Source organism: Mirounga leonina, unplaced genomic scaffold (assembly GCF_011800145.1).
Source record: "Mirounga leonina isolate KUSES-001 unplaced genomic scaffold, KU_Mleo_1.0 Mir_55, whole genome shotgun sequence".
Lineage (NCBI taxonomy): Eukaryota > Metazoa > Chordata > Mammalia > Carnivora > Phocidae > Mirounga > Mirounga leonina.
This window is the reverse complement of record NW_023270816.1, coordinates 11031750-11050286: the sequence shown is the minus strand read 5'-3', so window position 1 is coordinate 11050286 and position 18537 is coordinate 11031750.

Below are 18537 nucleotides of genomic sequence, written 5' to 3'. Positions count from 1 at the left end.
CCATCAACTATAGATCAGAAGTCCCCACAACCTTCTTGGGTTCAGTTTGCTAGAGCGGCTCACAGAACTCAGAGAAGCCGCTGCTTCCTTATGAAAGAACACGACTCAGGAACAGCCCATCGGGAGACACACGGAGGGCAGGTATGAGGAAGGAGCGTCCACACCCTCTCCGGGGGCACCACTCTCCCCCAATCCCCACGTGTGTGCAGACCAGAAGCTCTCCAAACCCCAGACTTGTGGGTTTCCATGGAGGCTTAATTACGTAGGCCTGATGGATGAACTCATTGACCATTGGTGATTGAACCCTACCTCCAACCTCCTCTCCTCCTCCCAAGGTCAGGAGGTGGTACTCTGATCATGTGATTGGTTCCCCTGACAACCTGCCCCAACCCGGGGCTTTCCAAAAGTCACCTCCTTAACACAACAAGACACCTTTGTCACTCTCAACACGGAGACTAAATACATGCTTCTTATAAATCACAACATCACAGGAAGGAATGGCTCCACAAGAAGCAAAGAAATGAACCGTGGAGCCTGAAGATTCCCAAGGAGATGAGCTTTTATGACCCGAGTGACCAAGGATCCACTGAGGAGAGAAACAAATGGACAGGGACAGGCCAGGAGCTCTCTCCCTTCCAGAAATTTCCACCTGAGAAACCACAGAGGAAATGTGCCACCACGGGGAAGGAGAGGCTCTGGACGGGACGGGCTCTGTTGCTGAGGTCCTTGGGGGCAGAAGACGCTCCCCATGGGCTGGCTTAACCACACAAACCAGGCGACAAATGTCCTTAGTTCCACAGTCAAGGTGGGGAGGCCACAGAACAGAAATCTCCAGTATCCTCGTGCCTGGGGGTTGTGCCGGGGGCAGGGGGTCCTGGGAGGAGGCAGCCACGGGTCCCCAGAACGTCGTGGCCTGACAACCCCCAAGGCAGGAAACGGAGAAATCCCATTGCAGATAAGCCCTCCATCAACGTTCCAAGTGACACGGAGAAACGGAACGCTAGGGAAGACAGCGGACAACGTTGGCGGTCAAACATGGGTTCTCTCCAAGTAAAGTAATCATAGGGAAGGTCTGAGAGACTGTGAAATAAGCATCTGCCTTTGGCTCAGGTCATGTTCTCAGGGTCCTGAGATCAAGTCCGGCATCAGGCTCCTTGCTCAGCGGGAAGTCTGCTTCTCCCTCTGCCTCTGCCCCTCCCCCTGCTTGTGCTCTCGCTCGCTCTCTGTCAAATAAATAAAATCTTAAAAAAAAAAAAGTAATCACTTCTGGGCATCAAAGGACACCAAGAGAGCAAAGAGACAACCTACAAAATGGGAGAAAATATCTACAAATCATGTATTTGATAAGGGATTACTACTACATATCCATTTGTCCTCAACATATTTAAAAAGGTTTTGTGTTAGGGCGCCTGGGTGGCTCAGTTGGTTGAGCGACTGCCTTCGGCTCAGGTCATGATCCTGGAGTCCCGGGATCGAGTCCCGCATCGGGCTCCCTGCTTGGCGGGGAGTCTGCTTCTCCCTCTGACCCGCCCCCCTCTCCTGCTCTCTCTCTGTCTCATTCTCTCTCTCAAATAAATAAATAAAATCTTTAAAAAAAAAAAAAAAGAACGTAAGCGGGGCAGAGGCAGCCGGCTGTCAGCCGAGGGCGCACGCTCCTCGTGGCAGAGGGCAAGGTCATCCGGGCTACCTGTGCCGGCCTTGCTTCTGCCCATCCCTGCCTCTGCGCCGTGCGTCCCCTTAGAGGCCACCACCCATGCGACGGCTGGCCATGACGGGCACAAGCCTGGCCGGCGGCCTCAGGGGCAGTGTGGAAATTTCACGCAGAGGCCACTGGCCGGTATAAACAGGCTCCGGCTGCAGCTAGGGGCGCGAGGGCCAAGAGCGAGGTTATCAGAGCCGAGGGCGGGCACGGCCCCGCTCCCTCGAGAAAACGGACCTCGGGAGGGAAATGTAAGCTGCAGGAAGGAGGGACGAGGATGCCCAGGAAGATGGCGGGGAGCGCTGGGCCAACCCCTGTGCTGGGAAAGCCCTGGGCAGGGAGGAGCAGGGGTGCGGGGGGCGGGTCTGCTGGTTCCTCAGGAGATCGGATGGAGCACAGCAAAGCTGGTAACCTACAGATGACCAGGGTTAGCATTTTGTTGATGGAAATGCTGGCCTCAGAGAGCGTCTTACACCTGCCGTCTGGGGCGGCGGTTCAGTCCCGTGTGTGTGTCTGGGGCGGCTGTTCATCCCCTGTCCCCAGGCAGTGGGGTCCGTGGGGCCATCGTGGAGGCTCCTGGGCCTCCTTCAGGCTGGCTGAGCAGGAGGGTCTTCAGTGGGGACAGTGACGCTGCTTCTCAGTTGCTGGGATGCTGGTCAGGAGTACACAGCCCCTTCCCAGCCTCTGAGAGTGCAGCGGACGAACGGGCGTGGGCTGACGGCCTGAGGCCAGCACGGTGAGCAGGCCGGAGGCCGGTCCGCACAGCCCGGCGCACACTTGCCTGCCTGCAGACGGACACACTGGGCAGCCTCACGGGAGGGGCTGGGACCCCGTGCTCTTGGTGGAAAGGCAATCCTGGGGAGCGGACGAACACGCCCCCAGCCCCGGGACGACCTCTCACCGCCGGCCGGCCGCCCTGGCTCTGCTCCTCGCTGCCCCAAATGTGCCTCCTATTCACCCCGTTTGTCTGCCCGGGGTGAGACGCTCCGCGGGCTGGCCCATGTGTTTTCGTCAGGTGGAGATGCCAGATTTCCCAGAACACGGCTCAAGATGGGGGGTGCGGGGGACACAGGAAGCACCGACCTCCTCCCACTGCCCAGAAACGCCTCCGTGACCCGCCCCAGGAGCCGCGTCTGCCAGTCCTTGCTGGGTGCACGGGGCAGCGCGCCCGGCAGAAGCGCAGCGAGACACGGGGCTGATGTGGCCTGCGCCGGCGGTCGGAGCGGCCCAGGCCCGGCCTGGCGGGAGTTGCCACCACCGTGAGCTGGAGGACAGAAGCAGGAGGCCTGGAAGAACTCCCCCTTGGAGGGAGAAGCAGATTAAGGGCCCTGTCGGGGCTGCCAAACTGCAGCCCAGACACCACGGCGGCGGGGGGGGCCGTGGGGCAGGGCGGGCGCCTGGCTGCGGGACGTGTGGACAGATTGTGTTTTGGCAGCTGAGGCAACGGCTGGCAGGAAGGGGGGCCTGCGTGTGGCGGCACAGACTAATGATGTGTGACGATCGGAGGCACTTGGCCGGGACGCCAGGTGAGAGGGGTACTCAGGCATGCGCCCCCGCCGCCGGCCCGAGGGTGCCGTGTGCACACGCGTGGAGCGGAGACCCGGCACCTGAACCGCTTGTGTCCTCGGGCGTCGGGAACGGCTTCCCTTCCAAGCGAGCCCACCTGTGCGGCACGCTGGGCTCTATGTGGCCTGACAGGGAGCTGGTATCTTGTCAAACACTTTGTGGGAGGGCCGGGCAGCAGGGAGGGGCGGGTGCGGGCTGTCTCCGGCGGGGGCCTCCGACGCCCCTCCACAGAGAAAGGGGCTGGGCATGGGCGGGACCGCCCTGCGCGGCTCCCTCTGGCATCTTCCGAGGGGTCCCTGGCGGCGTCCCTGTGTTGGGCACATATCTGTCAAGAAGATTAGTTTCAATTTGCCGTGAATGTTTTCAAACTCCTTCCTTATACATGAAAGTGTCACCACCTCATCTCAGCCTCTGCCAAATTGAATGGCAAGTGCGTAAGAGTGAGTTTTCTGTTTTCTGGGAAAGATAAATAAATAACACTCGCTTTACATAATCCCTTGGCCCACGCCAATGAGCCGTTTCTTGCTGGGAGATATGTCTGATCCACACGGGTCCTCCTGTCTGGGTGTGTATGTGCTAGTCGGGATTGTCCTTAAGGAAATCCGGGCCAAAGCAGACTTAACGTTTTGACTGAAATCGCCTATTACCCTCACAGAAGCTGGGCTCACAGGACCATCTTGGATGCTTTCTGCTTATCCAATGCTTGGTCATTTATATAAAAAGTAAATCCTATCCAACCTGTCCTTCCAGAGGGCAGAAAAGAAAGGGGTGGAAATGGACTGCCCCCAAGTCCTACCTGCAAGCACATGGGCCACAGGCCTTCCCGATGGAGAGGGAGGCTCTCGAGAGCACAGGGACGTGGCCATGCTTTCAGATGCACCTTCACACAGAGCTGAGCCCACGGCCGTGCATGATGCTAAGCAGTCCACAAGCAGAAACAGGCCCGTCCTGTCTTTACAGCCGCTTTTTCGCCCCCCACCCTGAAACCATCCAAGAGGCTCTGTCCTGGGCTGCTTTGCTCCTGGGCCCAGCCACCCTCGCCCCCCAAACACGCTGGAACCGGGATTGGGCGGTTCCTGCCTGGTTTCCTCACTTCCCAAGTTCGACTGGATGCACGGCCTCAGAACGGGATCCTCTGTCTCACAGCCACCGTGGCCTCTGCCTCCACTCGCGGTCCGCTGCCTTCCTGCTATCCTGCTGGGTGGCCGATGGCCCCATGCATGTGTGAAGCCCTTCTAAGACACATCAAGGAGTAACAGATGGAGAATCAGCCCACAGAGAGGCCCCGGAAGACCAGAAAACAAGGTTCAACCCCACATCGTTGCCAGGCTGACGAGTCCGGTTATTGTTGGTGATGGTTTGCCCTTTTTGGGACACGGGCACATCAAAGTTTCAAAACTCATGCCATCGTAGGAAATCATTGATGAGTCTCAACAACAGTGAACCTGCCGTGGGGGATGTGGGCCGGGACGCAGGTGCTGAGCTCCAGCAGCCATACACAGTCACCCCGGTGAATCCCTCACCCCCGGTGTCCCCGCCGGGGCCGGGGGCAATCCCTGGGCAGTTGTCCTATGGAAGGTGGCTCAGGAGGAAGGAAACGTGCCATCGGGTTACTAGCTCTCGATTCCATAATTCTTCCTCTCCTCCCCCAACGCCGAGGTGATCTATTTATTGCCAGCTTCACCGCAGAGGACACAAATAAATAACCCAGACATCCACACCGTAGACCATTTAAAGACACCGCATGACACACGTAATATCAAAAACTGGATACTGGATGTGATGCTAGAGATTTATGAGTCCAGACACAGGGATTGGTCTCTTCGGGCCCCCACTAAAGTCCCAGGAGATACATATATTTTTTTTAAAGCCTGAAGATTGCTTCCTTTTAATGGCAAGTGCCCGCTCTATAGCTCGGAGGCAGAAATGTTTTTCCACTCTTGGTTCCCAATCACCGCAAAACCATAATGTGATTCCGCTGATTTAAGAGGTTGCCAAACAAGCTCAGGACACAAAGGTGTTTTAGAGATTGAAACGGGTGCACGGGCATCTCCGCCCCCCGTCCCCTCCCGTCCTTCCCTCCGCTGTTGCCACGGAGACCAGGGCTCAGGCAGGTCCATTTTAACAGTAGGCATCTGTGCACTCAAATCTCCTACTTACTTGTTTCTTGCTTCTTATTTTACTTTTAGAAAGGGTTTAAAAAGTATGCATCATGTCAGTTTAAATTTACTGACTTAATTTTTATATCATCTACCTGCCTACATACCACCCATCCATGCCTGCTTCATTTAAGAAAGAACTTAAGATGGCATACTGAACACTGCTTTATTCATTTAAGTATATATATATATTTGATGCATATTCTGTTTCAAACTCAGAAGAAAATGTAAGCTTTTAAATAATGGCATGATTGCACTAGCTCTAAGATTTTTCTGCTAGGGTATTTTGTTAAATTAATTCAAGATGCTGTTGAACTCCAAGTGCATAAGAGAATGTCTTTATGGAAAATTGGGTTTTGAATGACATGTTCTACAGGCTGCAGCAACACATAATTACATGTCAAAATAAAATTCAAAAACTTGGTTTCAAAAGCTGGTTAGGGGTACTTTGTTTTATCTTGTAATAGATCCAAGGATTTTTAAAAAATGGGATCATCTTCATCAAACCTGAAAAAGTATTTGATAAAATTAACAGATGGGTTAAGGTTTTTCTGGATCTTTGCGTTGCACTTTTTTATTGCAGGGAGAGGAGTAGACAGTCTGATCCTAAAGTTTAAATAGAAAAAGAAACCAACAAGAATAGGCAGGAAAATCCTAAAATAGTTAAGAAAAATCGGTAGCCCTACTAGCTCTTCAATCATATAATCGTCTCAATAATTAAAACCCTGCTGTGGGGCTCATGAGCAGACACACACAACAAAACCACTGAAAGTACAGGTAAACACAAAAACGTGAGAAACTAGCATCCAGTGCAGGTGACACCTCAAATTAGTGGTGAAAAATTGATGGGTAAACGGCATCAGGAGGACGGAGTAGCTGTCCAGCAAATAAATAATAAAGGACAAAAGCCACACCCATGTCTCATGTTTACATCCAAATGAATTCCATAGAAGTCAAATACTTAACTATTAGAAATGCAACCATAAAATATTGATAGAAATCATGGGCAGACTTCTTTATAACTTTGTAGTCAAGGGAAGACTTTTCTAATTCAAACTAAAAATCCAAATGCAATAAAAGAAGAATTTTTAAATTCAACTACATAAAAATGAAACTTCTGCATGAAGAACTGCCATCAGCATATTAAGAAGTTAATATAGACAATGAGAAAAATATGTATTTCATCTCCTATCACAACCTATATCCTTAATATATAAAGAGCTCCCAGAAATCAGTAAGAACAACAAAGATTAGCAACCCAACAGATAAATGGGAAGTAACTTTAACTGGAGAGTCCAGTGAAAAGAAAACACAAAAAGATGTTCAACCTTACTAATAATAGAAAACGTATTTGAATAGCAAAATACTCAGGTAATGAGATTGTGAAGATAGAGGTGCTTTCATACAATGAGAGTAAATTTTATAACCCATATGGAGAATAATTGGGAAACAGCTGTAACATTACAAAGGCACATATCCTTTGAGTAATTTTTCTTGTAGGAATTGACCCTAATGATATGTGCAAAATGACATATATGCGAGGCTTTTAGTCCAACATTATTTATTTATTTTATTTTATTTTTTTAAAGATTTTATTTATTTATTCATGAGAGACAGAGAGAGAGAGAGAGAGAGAGGCAGAGGGAGAAGCAGGCTCCCAAGGAGCAGGGAGCCCGATGCGGGACTCGATCCCGGGACCCTGGGATCATGACCTGAGCTGAAGGCAGACGCTTAACCATCTGAGCCACCCAGGCACTCCAACATTATTTATTCTAACAAAAGATTTGCAACAACTTAAGTGTATATCAATAGGAAATATACATATAATGGCATACTAGGCAGCTTTAAAAAAAAATGGAGAAGGGGCGCCTGGGTGGCTCAGTCATTAAGCGTCTGCCTTCGGCTCAGGTCATGATCCCAGGGTCCTGGGATCGGGCCCCGCATTGGGCTCTCTGCTCGGCGGGAAGCCTGCTTCACCCTCTTCCATTCCCCCCTGCTTGTGTTCCCTCTCTCGCTGTCTTTCTCTCTGTCAAAATAAATAAATAAAATCTTTTAAAAAATAAAATAAAAAATAAAATAAAAAAAAATGGAGAAGTTCTCCATTTCTAATATGGGAGATTATCCAATATATACTGTTAAACAAAAGGCAAGGTATAGTATAGTAAATATGCTATTATTTGTATTAAAAAAACAGGGAGAGTGGAAGTGAGCATACATATTCATACTTGTTGGTATGTACATTAGGAAACTGTAAGAGTACACAGTAATCACAATTCATATCCTTAATATATAAAGAGCTCCAAGAAATCAATAAGAAAGAATGTTTTGCACAGAAGAATGTGGAGAAACTAGGCAGAGGGGGACAGGGAAGGAAAGCAGACATTACACTGAATACTTTTCACGGTTTTTTATTTCTAAACCATGTGAATTATTACCCATTCATAAATTTAAATTTAACAAATTTTAGGGGGTAAATTATCTTTTTTATTTAAAGAACACTCCCTTTTATGTTTGAGACTCATATAATATATATTACTATTTCCCAAGTAGACAGACTGCCATTGACCTTGTAGACCAGTTTTTTTAGCATGATAGACAACAAAAAATTTAAATATTATGTGGTTTGTGTTCACTAGCCAGTTCAGTCAACATAGTCTTTGCTTACTGTATGATTTTCTATTTTCTCTTTTTCTCTGTACTAACCATGGACTCTGCGAACCCCATTATCAGTTAGCTCCTTTGAACTCTGGTCACATCCTGCAGAACCTAAAGCAACCTTGTCAACAGTCCCCACGGCGCCGAAGGCCAGGTTCTGCGTGTGACAGGTGAAGTCAGGCATGTCCAGTTAGTACCCTAGAGCAGCGACAGGAATTTCAGCCCCGTGGTTCTCTGGGAGACTCCTGGGCATGCAGAAATTCAGCGTCGGACAAAAATCAGCCCCCTGGCCCAGGGCAGGGGTGGGACTCTGCAGATTTCCACTGGGGGTGGTTTCTTTCTCTGGCCTGCTGTCCCAGCAGTGCTGTTTTAACCCAGACATTTGCAGCCTGCCAGTCCTTTCCTGGAACCAGTAAGTGGCCAGCCAGGAGAAAGATGAGAGCTATCAATCAGACCCAGGGGATTTTGGAAATTTGTGTCATTCCCATGGAGGCTGAAGCTCCAAGTCCCGTAGTGCATCGTCAGAAGCCGCCTCCCAGCGGCCGGGCCGCGCTCTGCCTGTGTCCCCCTGGCATTTGGATTTCTCCATCTCCCTGTGGACCTGCAGGCCTCGGTCCAGTTCAGGGGCCCTGCTGACCTCCCAGCCTGCCCACTTTTTCTCTCGGATGGGGGTCAGCCCCTTGGCCCCCGCAGCACCCTGACCGCACTAGGTCCTGACCACTATGAGGATGGCGGCTGCCTCACAGGGCGATCGCCAGGGCTGATGACGACATAGAGAAGGGGCAGGTGTCAGCAGTCACGAGGACAGCGCTGTTGGGCTCTGTGTCCGTCTCCCTCGCCTCCATCGTGTGCCAGGCCCCTCTGGCCCGCACCCGCAGTGGCCTCGCCCTGTCCTTTCTCTTGAAGAGTGCTCAGCCGGGCCCTGGGCTGGCTGCCCCCAGTCCTCTCTGCGCTGTCCCTGTCCCTGCACCGGCTGGCTCTCCCTCTAGCACCTTGCCCTCCACTGTGGCCCGGTGGCCTCATGGCCCCAACGCCGGCAGGGGCCTGAGCTGTTCCTCCCACCGCTTCAACGGGCACGTGGAGAGCGCAGGGGAGAAACTGCGTGAGTCATGGGGCAGATGACTGTGGGGAGAAAGCTAATCCTCTGTGGGGCATGAGATGCTCCCTCAACTAGCTGCTAGTTCAGGGTGACACAAAGCAGAACTGACATGGAAACCATCCCGTCCGCTGCATCCCTGAGGAACCAGACGCACTGTCATGCAGTCGGCCACCGGAGGGCCGACTGCTTCGTCTCCGATCTAGCGCCCTCGTGGTCCTGGAGCCACGGCGAAGGAGCCGTGTAGCCTGGGCCCGCACCTCTTCTGGAAGAAGTGATGGTGGGAGAATCTGGGAAACGGGCAAAACCATGAAGTCAGGTGGTAGCACCCGGGACTATCTCGCGGGATGTCCGCTCAGGAATGGAGATGCGATGCTTGCAGATTCGTTTGCTAGGGGTGCTGGGAACAAGTGTTTGTCACAGGTGCTGAGACTCGCAGTCTGGAGCTCTCAGATGCCGGAGTATTTTGGGACTGCTCATTAGGCACAGGCAGAAGGCGGGGAAAGCCACCGGGACTGATGCCAAGCAGAAGATGGCACACGGGGGCCCTCGGCAGCAAGACGTGTGCTCTGAAACGCGGGCGGGGGAGAGACACAGCGCCGAGAATGGACGTTCCAGCCACCATCTGGACGTGACCCGGTCACACGAGGCCATACCCGCACCATTTGTCTGCCGGCTGGATGTCGCACCTCCAGGGTCCCCACGTAGGTGTCTCCAGCAATCACACCTTCTTGTTGTGGGTTCCCTGATGGGACAAACACAAGGCAAATGGGCTTCCTGGTGACACCTCGGGTGCCTGAGCATTAACCAGCTCTCCTTCCCAGGCCTCTCCCCATCTGTAAGTAACGGGAGGCCCACCCACCATTCCTAGGGAACGACTGGGAAACCCGAGCTGCACCTGCTTCTCCCACATTCTGAGATGTGTGAACACTGAGATTTTCTGTACGAGGATGGCCTCTGTGACTCCGGGCCCCATTTGTCTCCCTCATTGAACCCCCGACCCTGTCCAGGCAACCAGCCCTCCTCCGCCCCCTTCTCCTGGAAAAGTCTCTGGATTTCACTACTTCACGTACGTTGGCTCTTCAAATCCCTTCTTCGTGGCTCTGCAACTCTCTGCACCATGTTCTCTTCCCGCTCCAGTCACCCTGCTCCCTCCACTTCTTGTTCCAGGGCACCCCAGAGACGCCCCCAACTCTCCTGGCCCCAAACCACCCTCCCCACCACTGAGCCTCACGGCCCATCCCCAAGGGTGCCGTGCATGGTCGCTGCCCTTCACTCTGCCACCGCCGCAGGGTCCCCATGGTGCTCAGCATCATCACCCGGGCCTCACTCCCTGTCACATTTCTGGGGCCATCTCTTTCTTCAAGCCCCAGGCGTCCCACCCACACTCCAGCTAGGTTCTTCTCAGCCTTCTTACTTGTGTTTTGTTGGGCTCATCCTGTGGTCAGGATGCTAACGTGGTTCTTCCCCAGGTCCTGTGCTCATCTCCCTCCTCACGCTGCAGACCCCAGGTCCAACCAGACGAGGCTACGACCACGAGACAGACTCGTGGTCCACACCATGTATGGTGGCCCCGTGTCTCAGTCCACACCTCCCTGCTGACCAGACCCGAGGATGACACGCTCTCTCCCCCCGCCCCCATGCCTCTCTACCGCTGATGGCTGCTTCCCTCGTGTTGGGCCAGGGGCCTTGTCTCAAATGTTCGGGGATCCCTTGGCCTCCCTGGCAGAAATAAACATCTCCCACAGTGAAATAAAATACTTATTTTCTGACCAGTTATGTCTACTTATTATGTAACTTTATCCAAGCCAGAGAAATCTGAATTATCAACTACAAAAGGGAAGGAATGAGAATCCAATCCCAGCAAGAAACTGGGCCCTCCAGGCTGCCACCAACCTCAGGACACTTGTTCACGCAGAGGGGAGGCCACGAGATTTCTCTACTGCTTGATCATCAGGAGCAGTATGATGTCCTAGAAGTGGGCAGCGAGGGAATGGAGACATCGCGGAGGGTCGGCTCTGGGAAGCAGAGGCACCTGCAGAGCCCAGGGAAGAGTCCTGGCCGGTCTCAGAAGTCCGGTCGGTGGCCCAGCGACAGACACAGGTGGGCTGGAGGGAGGGGAGACACCCACTTTGCTGCCCACCAGCCCCAGGGCACCCGACGGGCTCAGTTCTTGGTTTGGCGGCTGTCTCGTGGACGCAGACCTGCGGGCAGACCTTCCTGCCCACGCGACCTCACCTCTCAGGCCTCCCTCTTCCCCTCAAAATGGGCAACACTGCCTCCCTCTCGGGGCTGCTACGAGATCTGTTTGTGGATGCCGTGCACCTGCAACGTGTCCCACCGTGGGAGTCGGTGCCATGGGGAGGCACGTGGCCTCCTCTTCCACCGGGATCCACCGCGTGTGGAGGCCGGGGCCGTGGCCCCACGCGGCACTCCTGCCTGCAAAGGGCAAGCTAACATCCCTGCTCCTCCTCTCCTCTCAGGTTCTCTGTGCCTTGCTCCCCTCGCTCTGGAATGGAGTTAATTACACCATCTGGCGCAGGGGTGTGCACAGACGTGAGCAATTAGGGATTCAGTGCACTCTGAAAATGAATGAGCTTGCTCGTAGGGGCGGCATTTAGTATTTATAATGATAAGTCTGTACCTGCTGGCTTCACCAACTATAATCACTGCTACAGGCCTGGGTTTTATGACTGGTTTTTGAACTTAACTACTCTTACTTTAAAGTGATTAAATGACATGTCGGAAGAACTTGCTGCATTCACCCAGGGCCTTCTTTGGATAAACCTGAGGTCCCACCTGAGGTCCACTGGAAATAGGCCCACATAAGTCGCCTCGCCCCCGCCTTCCCACGGCCCCGGGAACCTGGCGGCCGGCGCTCCGTGGTGCGCGGTCCGGAGGTGGGCCTGGGTCTCCTAGAAGGCCCGCAGTGCGTGCAGCCCAGCCCCGCCGCTCTGCCCACCCCCCCCAGCCCTCGCGGCCGCGTGGCAGGTTTACGGGAACACCCAGGTGGGAACTCGCCTCTGCACCTCATGATAAGGATGAGCTGTCAGGGGACGATTTCCACAATCTGCCCCGGACACGCTCCTCCGCAGGAAACCCATCGCGGATTTCAGCAAAGAGCTTGGCCGCGCGTGCAGCTCGCTCTGCTCCAGGCCCCGCGCCTCCCGAGGCCATGCCCGTCCCCCGCCCGGGGCACCGCCTGCCCTCCTTTGTCCTCGCCTCTCCTCTGTAGGTGGGTGAGTCCATCCGTGAGCTGGCGCCAAGAGCCACACTGACCAGGTGCGGGGCCCGCCAGCCTTGCACCTCATGCCGGCCCGGGGCCTGGCGTGAGGCCTTCCCAGACCCCGTCTGCGAGCAGCGCCGGACCCAGGCACACGTGTCACCCGCCCCGCGCCCTGGTCGCTCACCGCCTCAGGACAGCCTCCCTCCGCCCAGCTGAGCGGGCTCGGCCACGGTGCTTGGCCGAATAGCGCCACCACGCGGCTCGCAGAGAAAACACCAACACCCAGAGTCACTAGGGCACCGGCTCTGAGAAACCCCAAGTTTATTCCTCAGAGCAGCTTCCTAACCAAATCACTGAGAAGCGAGTCCAAGGTCACCAAGCCGTGGCCGACAGCCCTCTCTGGATGTGGTCTGGGCGAACGCCAGGCCGCCGGCCGTGAGCAGGGCGCGGGGAGATAGGCAGCTCTGTGCACGGGCCACCAGCGGTTCCAGTTCACGCCCCGAAGGGTAATTCTCGGGCCGAACCAGTGAGTTCTCAGCTCTGACGGGAGGCAGCTGTGCCCCTCCACCTGGTTTACTAAAACCCTGCAGAGACCCCGACACCAGCAGCTGGGGAGGGGGCGCCCACGTCTCTCCTGCCGGCAAGCTGGCCGCTGTGGTGGCGTCCCTCAGGAGGTCAAGTGAGAGGGCGTCTGCCCCTTGCCGGGGACGCGGGCGCAGGGACGGGTGGCTGAGTCCGCCGGAATGCAGCGCCGCAACCCTGCAGGTGAGGCTGCACCGGAAGCAGGGGGTCAGCAGGGAACGAGCTCAGAGGAGGGGGGAAGCCGAGGGGTAGCGCCCAAACATCTGCGAGGAGCAGAGTGTCCACTCACGACAGCCGGGCCTCCCCACGCAGGAGGACACAGGCCACGCTGCCCCGCACCTGTTGCGCCCATGCTCGGCAGGACGGCAGGCAGGCTTAGCCCAGCTCCCGGAGAGCCCACACTCCTCCCGCTGGGGGCAGCCCTGGGTCTCGGGGTTTCCACCTCTGAGCCCAGACCAAGTCAGCTGAGGGTGCGGAGCTCGAGCCCAGCACGGAGTGGAAATCCAGGGGCCCTTGTGCATAAAGCAGAAGTGCTGTCCCAGGGTGAACCGGAAAGCTTTTCCGTTCTTCCGTGGTCTCTGTTTCGGATTGGATTGGGTCCCCCCAAATTTGTATGTTGAAGTCGTAACTCCTAGGACTTCAGAATGCGACTGTATGTGGAAGTGGGATCACTAAGTCCTTCGGCCCTGATCCCGTCAGACTGATGTCCTTGTGAGAAGAGCAGATGGGGACACGCGGGGCCCGGAGGAGGGGGTGTCTGCACGCCACGGGGAGACAGAGGCCGGTGGAGAAACCAGCCCTGCCGGGCACCTTGATCTCAGACCCGCAGCCTTGGGAGCTCTGACAGGACTCACCTTGGTTGGCGAAGCCCCCGCTTTGGCGGCTGTCAGGGCATACGGTGCACAAACCCCCTCCGGACCAGGCAGCGGCAGCTGCAAACCAAGTGGGAGGGCGCTGCTCGGCACACGGGCGCGGGGACGTCTCCGCTCAATCCCGGCTGCGTGGGGCACCCCGGTCCCAGGGAGGAACTGGCTCAGCATCTCTGCCCTGGGGGGCTCACCTCGGCTCCACCAGCAAGGCCAGCAGCCTGCCTCGCCCCACGGCCCGCGCACGCAGACTCTGCCCGCCCCCGTCCATCAGGCCCACCCGCGTCATCCAGCATTGTCACCCTGTGACGGTTCAACGTGGTGTCAGTTTGGCCGGGCTGCAGCGTCCAGCCGTCCTGCCACACACACTGGTCTCGATGCCACCCAGAAGGTGTTTGGAAGATGTGATCAACACCTACGGTCAGAGGCTTTGAGTAAAGCGGGTGACCCTCCGTAACGCGGGTGGGCCTCGTCCCTCGGTCGAGGCCTGAGGAGCCACGGCAGAGCGTCCGCAGAGAGGAAGGCATTCTCCCCACGGCTGGAACACAGAGACTCTACCCAGCGGCCAGCCCGCCCTCCAGACTTCAGACGCAGCAGCCTCCAAACCGAGCGAGACCACGTCCAATTCCGTACAAGAGGCCAGACCGTCACACGGCTCTGTTGGTTGTTTCTCCGGAGAGCCCTGGCTGATCCTGGCCACGCCAAGATCTGTGGCTGAATCACATCCGTGTGGGCCTCCCACCACGGAAGGGGACACGTTCCCGGGGAGGAAGACACGGGCGTGTTGGCGAGGGTGACAGCAGTATCCTGCGTACTGCCCTGACGTGAACGGGAAAGGAGATGCTAAGGCTGCTTGGTTGTGTTTTGAAGAACACGGTTGTCTCTCTTTTTGTATGTGAAGCTAATGCTGGTTCAAACTGAAAGCGTGGCTCCCCAGAGCCACCAGCGGCCTCCGTGCCCAGGCCGTCCCATGAAACCGGCTTGCCTTGACTCGGTCGCGTGGGTGTGTTTCCAGTGCCCTGCCACTTCTGGTCGTCCCACTGGTTGGCGTGGACTTGTTCGTAGCCGTCTTGGGATCCTCTGCACTCCAGGGTATTCGTTGTAATCTCTCCCCATTCATTTATCATTTTATTTATTTGGATCCTCGCTCCCTCTTTCTTTGTGACTCCAGCTAAAGGTTTGCCAATTTTGTTTATATTCTCAAAAAACCAACTCTGAATTTTGTTGTTTCTGTGTCACCTCAGTCTCCCATTTATCTCTGTCTTATCTGTATCGCTTCTTTCATTCTGCGAAGTTTAGACTTAGTTTGTTCTTTTTCTAGCTCCTTGGGACGTAAAGTGAGGTTGTTTATAGGAGATCCTGCACTTATCACTATAAACTTCCGCCTTACAGCTGCATCAGCAGCATTCTGTAAGTTTGGGTATGAAGTGTTCCATTTTAGTCTCAAGGTATGTTTTGATTCCCTTATTGATGTCTCCAGTGATTGTTCAGGAGTGTGTTGATTTCCACAGATTTATTTTTAAAAAATTTTATTTATTTATTTGACAGAGAGAGACACAGCGAGAGAGGGAACACAAGCAGGGGGAGTGGGAGAGGGAGAAGCAGCTTCCCGCCAAGCAGGGACCCCGATGCAGGGCTCAATCCCAGGACCCTGGGACCACGACCCGAGCCGAAGGCAGTCGCTTAACTGACTGAGCCACCCAGGCACCCTCCACAGATTTTTGAATCTTCTGGTTTTCCTCCTGTTTTTTTTTTTTTTTTTTAAGATTTTATTTATTTATTTGACAGAGAGAGAGATAGCAAGAGCAGGAACACAAGCAGGGGGAGTGGAAGAGGGGAAGCAGGCTTCCTGCCAAGCAGGGAGCCCGAGGTGGGACTCGATCCCAGGACCCTGGGATCATGACCCGAGCCGAAGGCAGACGCTTAATGACTGAGCCACCCAGGCGCCCTTCCTCCTGTTATTGATTTCTAGTTTCATACCATTGTGATTGGAAAAGATTCGTGACGTGCTTTCACTCTTCCGAGACCTCATCCCCTGACCCCACATCCTTCCACACAAAAACCTCTTACTGAGATCAGCGAACACCTCCCTTAGACCTCTGGATTCTTGCTCACCCTTCATTTTATCCCACATGGACTTTCTGGTCCCTTGGTTTTGCAATTCAGAATATGTGTCCAGGGGTTTTCAGATAGGACTATTTCACAGGATACTTAGATTGCCACACTGCCAGAAAGCAGGTGTCCAAAGAAAACTTCCTTAATTAATAGAAGATATCTGAGGGGCGCCTGGGTGGCTCAGTTGGTTAAGCAACTGCCTTCGGCTCAGGTCATGATCCTGGAGTCCCGGGATCGAGTCCCGCATCGGGCTCCCGGCTCGGCGGGGAGCCTGCTTCTCCCTCTGACCCTCCCCCCTCTCATGTACTCTCTCTCATTCTCGCTCTCTCAAATAAATAATCTTTAAAAAAAAATATAGAAGATATCTGTAAGAAGTCAACAAAGAGGGGTGCCTGGGTGGCTCAGTCAGCTAGGCATCCAACTCTTGGCTTCAGCTCAGGTCATGATGTCAGGGTCGTGGGATCAGGCCCTGCATCAGGCTCCATGCTCAGTGGGGAGTCTGCTTGGGACTCTTTCCTTCTCCCTCTGCCCCTCCCCTTTGTGCTCTCTCTCTGAAATGAATAAATTTTAAAGAAAGAAGTCAACAAGGAAAACACAGCTCAATGATGGGACGTTAGAAGCAGGAACAAGACGACATGGTTCCCTACTTTATGTGGCACCAACTCTTGTTCTCACTTGCAGAAACTCCTATACACAAGGAAATACTGTGGGAGGTACATTCCCACATTTGGTGGGAATGAGGAGGGCCTTGGACACCCTGCAAAGGAACCAGGATGCTTTGCATGGAAGGTGTTTATTTAGAGGAATAACACGATCTGACTAGTGGTTGGGGAACATTGTTCTCTGGCTCAGAGGATGGACTAGAGAGGCGAGAAGTCAGGGTCTCAACAAGTCCTCAGATGATAACAAGGACAGGCTTGGGCAGAACATGAGGTGGTGGGATGGATGGGAAATTGCAAGCTGAGTGCTGGTATGTGCCCCTCACGTTTCTAGCCCTGGAGTCTGGGGTCCTGGTGTTGCCTTTCATCAAGACAGAGCACACACAGGAAGGATTGAGCAGAAGAGGATACTAAGGGAAGGAATGTGGCCTGTGTGGTGTTGGTGCTTAGCTGTCCAGGAGGCAGAAGGCTGAGTCTTAAGGTTTTGAGATAGTTGGGAAACGTCAGCATAAAAGTGGGGAAAATAATTTGCAATTCAGAACAAAATCCTATTGCATCATTTTGTGCCTTGTAAGTGTTGGGTCATTCATCTCCTGGGTAGAGAATGCTGTTCTTTGGGAAAACAATTTGGTTGGACATCTAGTTTAAGGAAAATAAAGACTATCTCAAGGAATGCCTTAACAGGAGAGTAAGAACAGAGGAAAATTAAGTACTTGGTATAATAAAGTGAGAGTCTGAATCCCCTTGAACAGCTTTGGATAGAGCTGGTGAGAAGCCAGACAAGTGGGAGAAAATGGGGGTTTGAGGAGCACTTGGGAAACAGAGTCAGGGCCCTAAGGATGGACACGACCAACGAGGAACCCCGATGATGAGCAATGGCAGATGTTCTGGGGAGAGGGAGGACTGATGCTCAGATGGGAGTGGCTTCCTCCTCTGTGGTACGTGCCCTGCGTGACCTCTGGGGCTTCTGCAGGTGGCCCCGCAGTCAGCCTCGTGCCGGGGCAGCCCCCTGGGGTCAGCATGGGGAGGGCTGGCTCAGGAGGCATGCGACCCCTCCAGGCCACCTTGACCTAGCGTGCCTCAGTGACTCCGCTTCTTGTATCCAATCCGCATGCCATCTGTTGAAATCCTTGGTTTTCCCAAACCAACGCAAATGCCACCTCTGTGGAGCACTCCCAAATCCCCCCAGAGGGACCGTACGCTGCGTCTGCACTGTACCTGTTTCAGCAAACGCTTGCCTCGCTTGGTCTCACTCTGACGTTACTTCTGCGTCAGTCTCTCTGCTGCCGGCCGGCTCCCGAGCACCTCTGGGTGAGAATGTGCTTGTTCTCAGCCCTCAGGGCCTCTAGCCTCTCCTGACAGGGGCACAGTCTGCCGTTCATGCCAACTTGAGCTGTCTGGTGTGGGGAACAGTATTTCTAATGGTCAACTCACAAATCGGCATTGTTAATACCAGTTTTGTGAACTCAAACTTGGTGAATGGGAAGGATTCTGCTCTTGGTGTGCCCGACGAAGGCCATACACGTGGTCAAACTCAAAGTGCGGGAATGAACCGGATACCTGGGGTCTCATTCTGCTGCATCTGCTGCTGAGAAACTGCAAGCAGCATCCAGACATGGAGAAAACACTGGTAAGGGGACCCCGGCATGCCTGGCAGGTCTGTGATGGCTGTCGGCCCCTTTAGGGGAGGTGACAGAGGGAACTGCCACCACGTAAATTAGTTACCCAATTTCACTGGGAAGGACGGGACCTAGTGTCAGGTCCTGGAATGGCTGAAAAGTAAGTGTATGTGGTTCCCGTAACGGGCCACAGCGTCACAGCATGAAGCAAGAGGATCAGACCTACAGAGACCCTGGGTGGTAGCCAGTTCATCAGGGAGCCCCTGGACAGGAACACGTGGGCAGGGACTGAGGT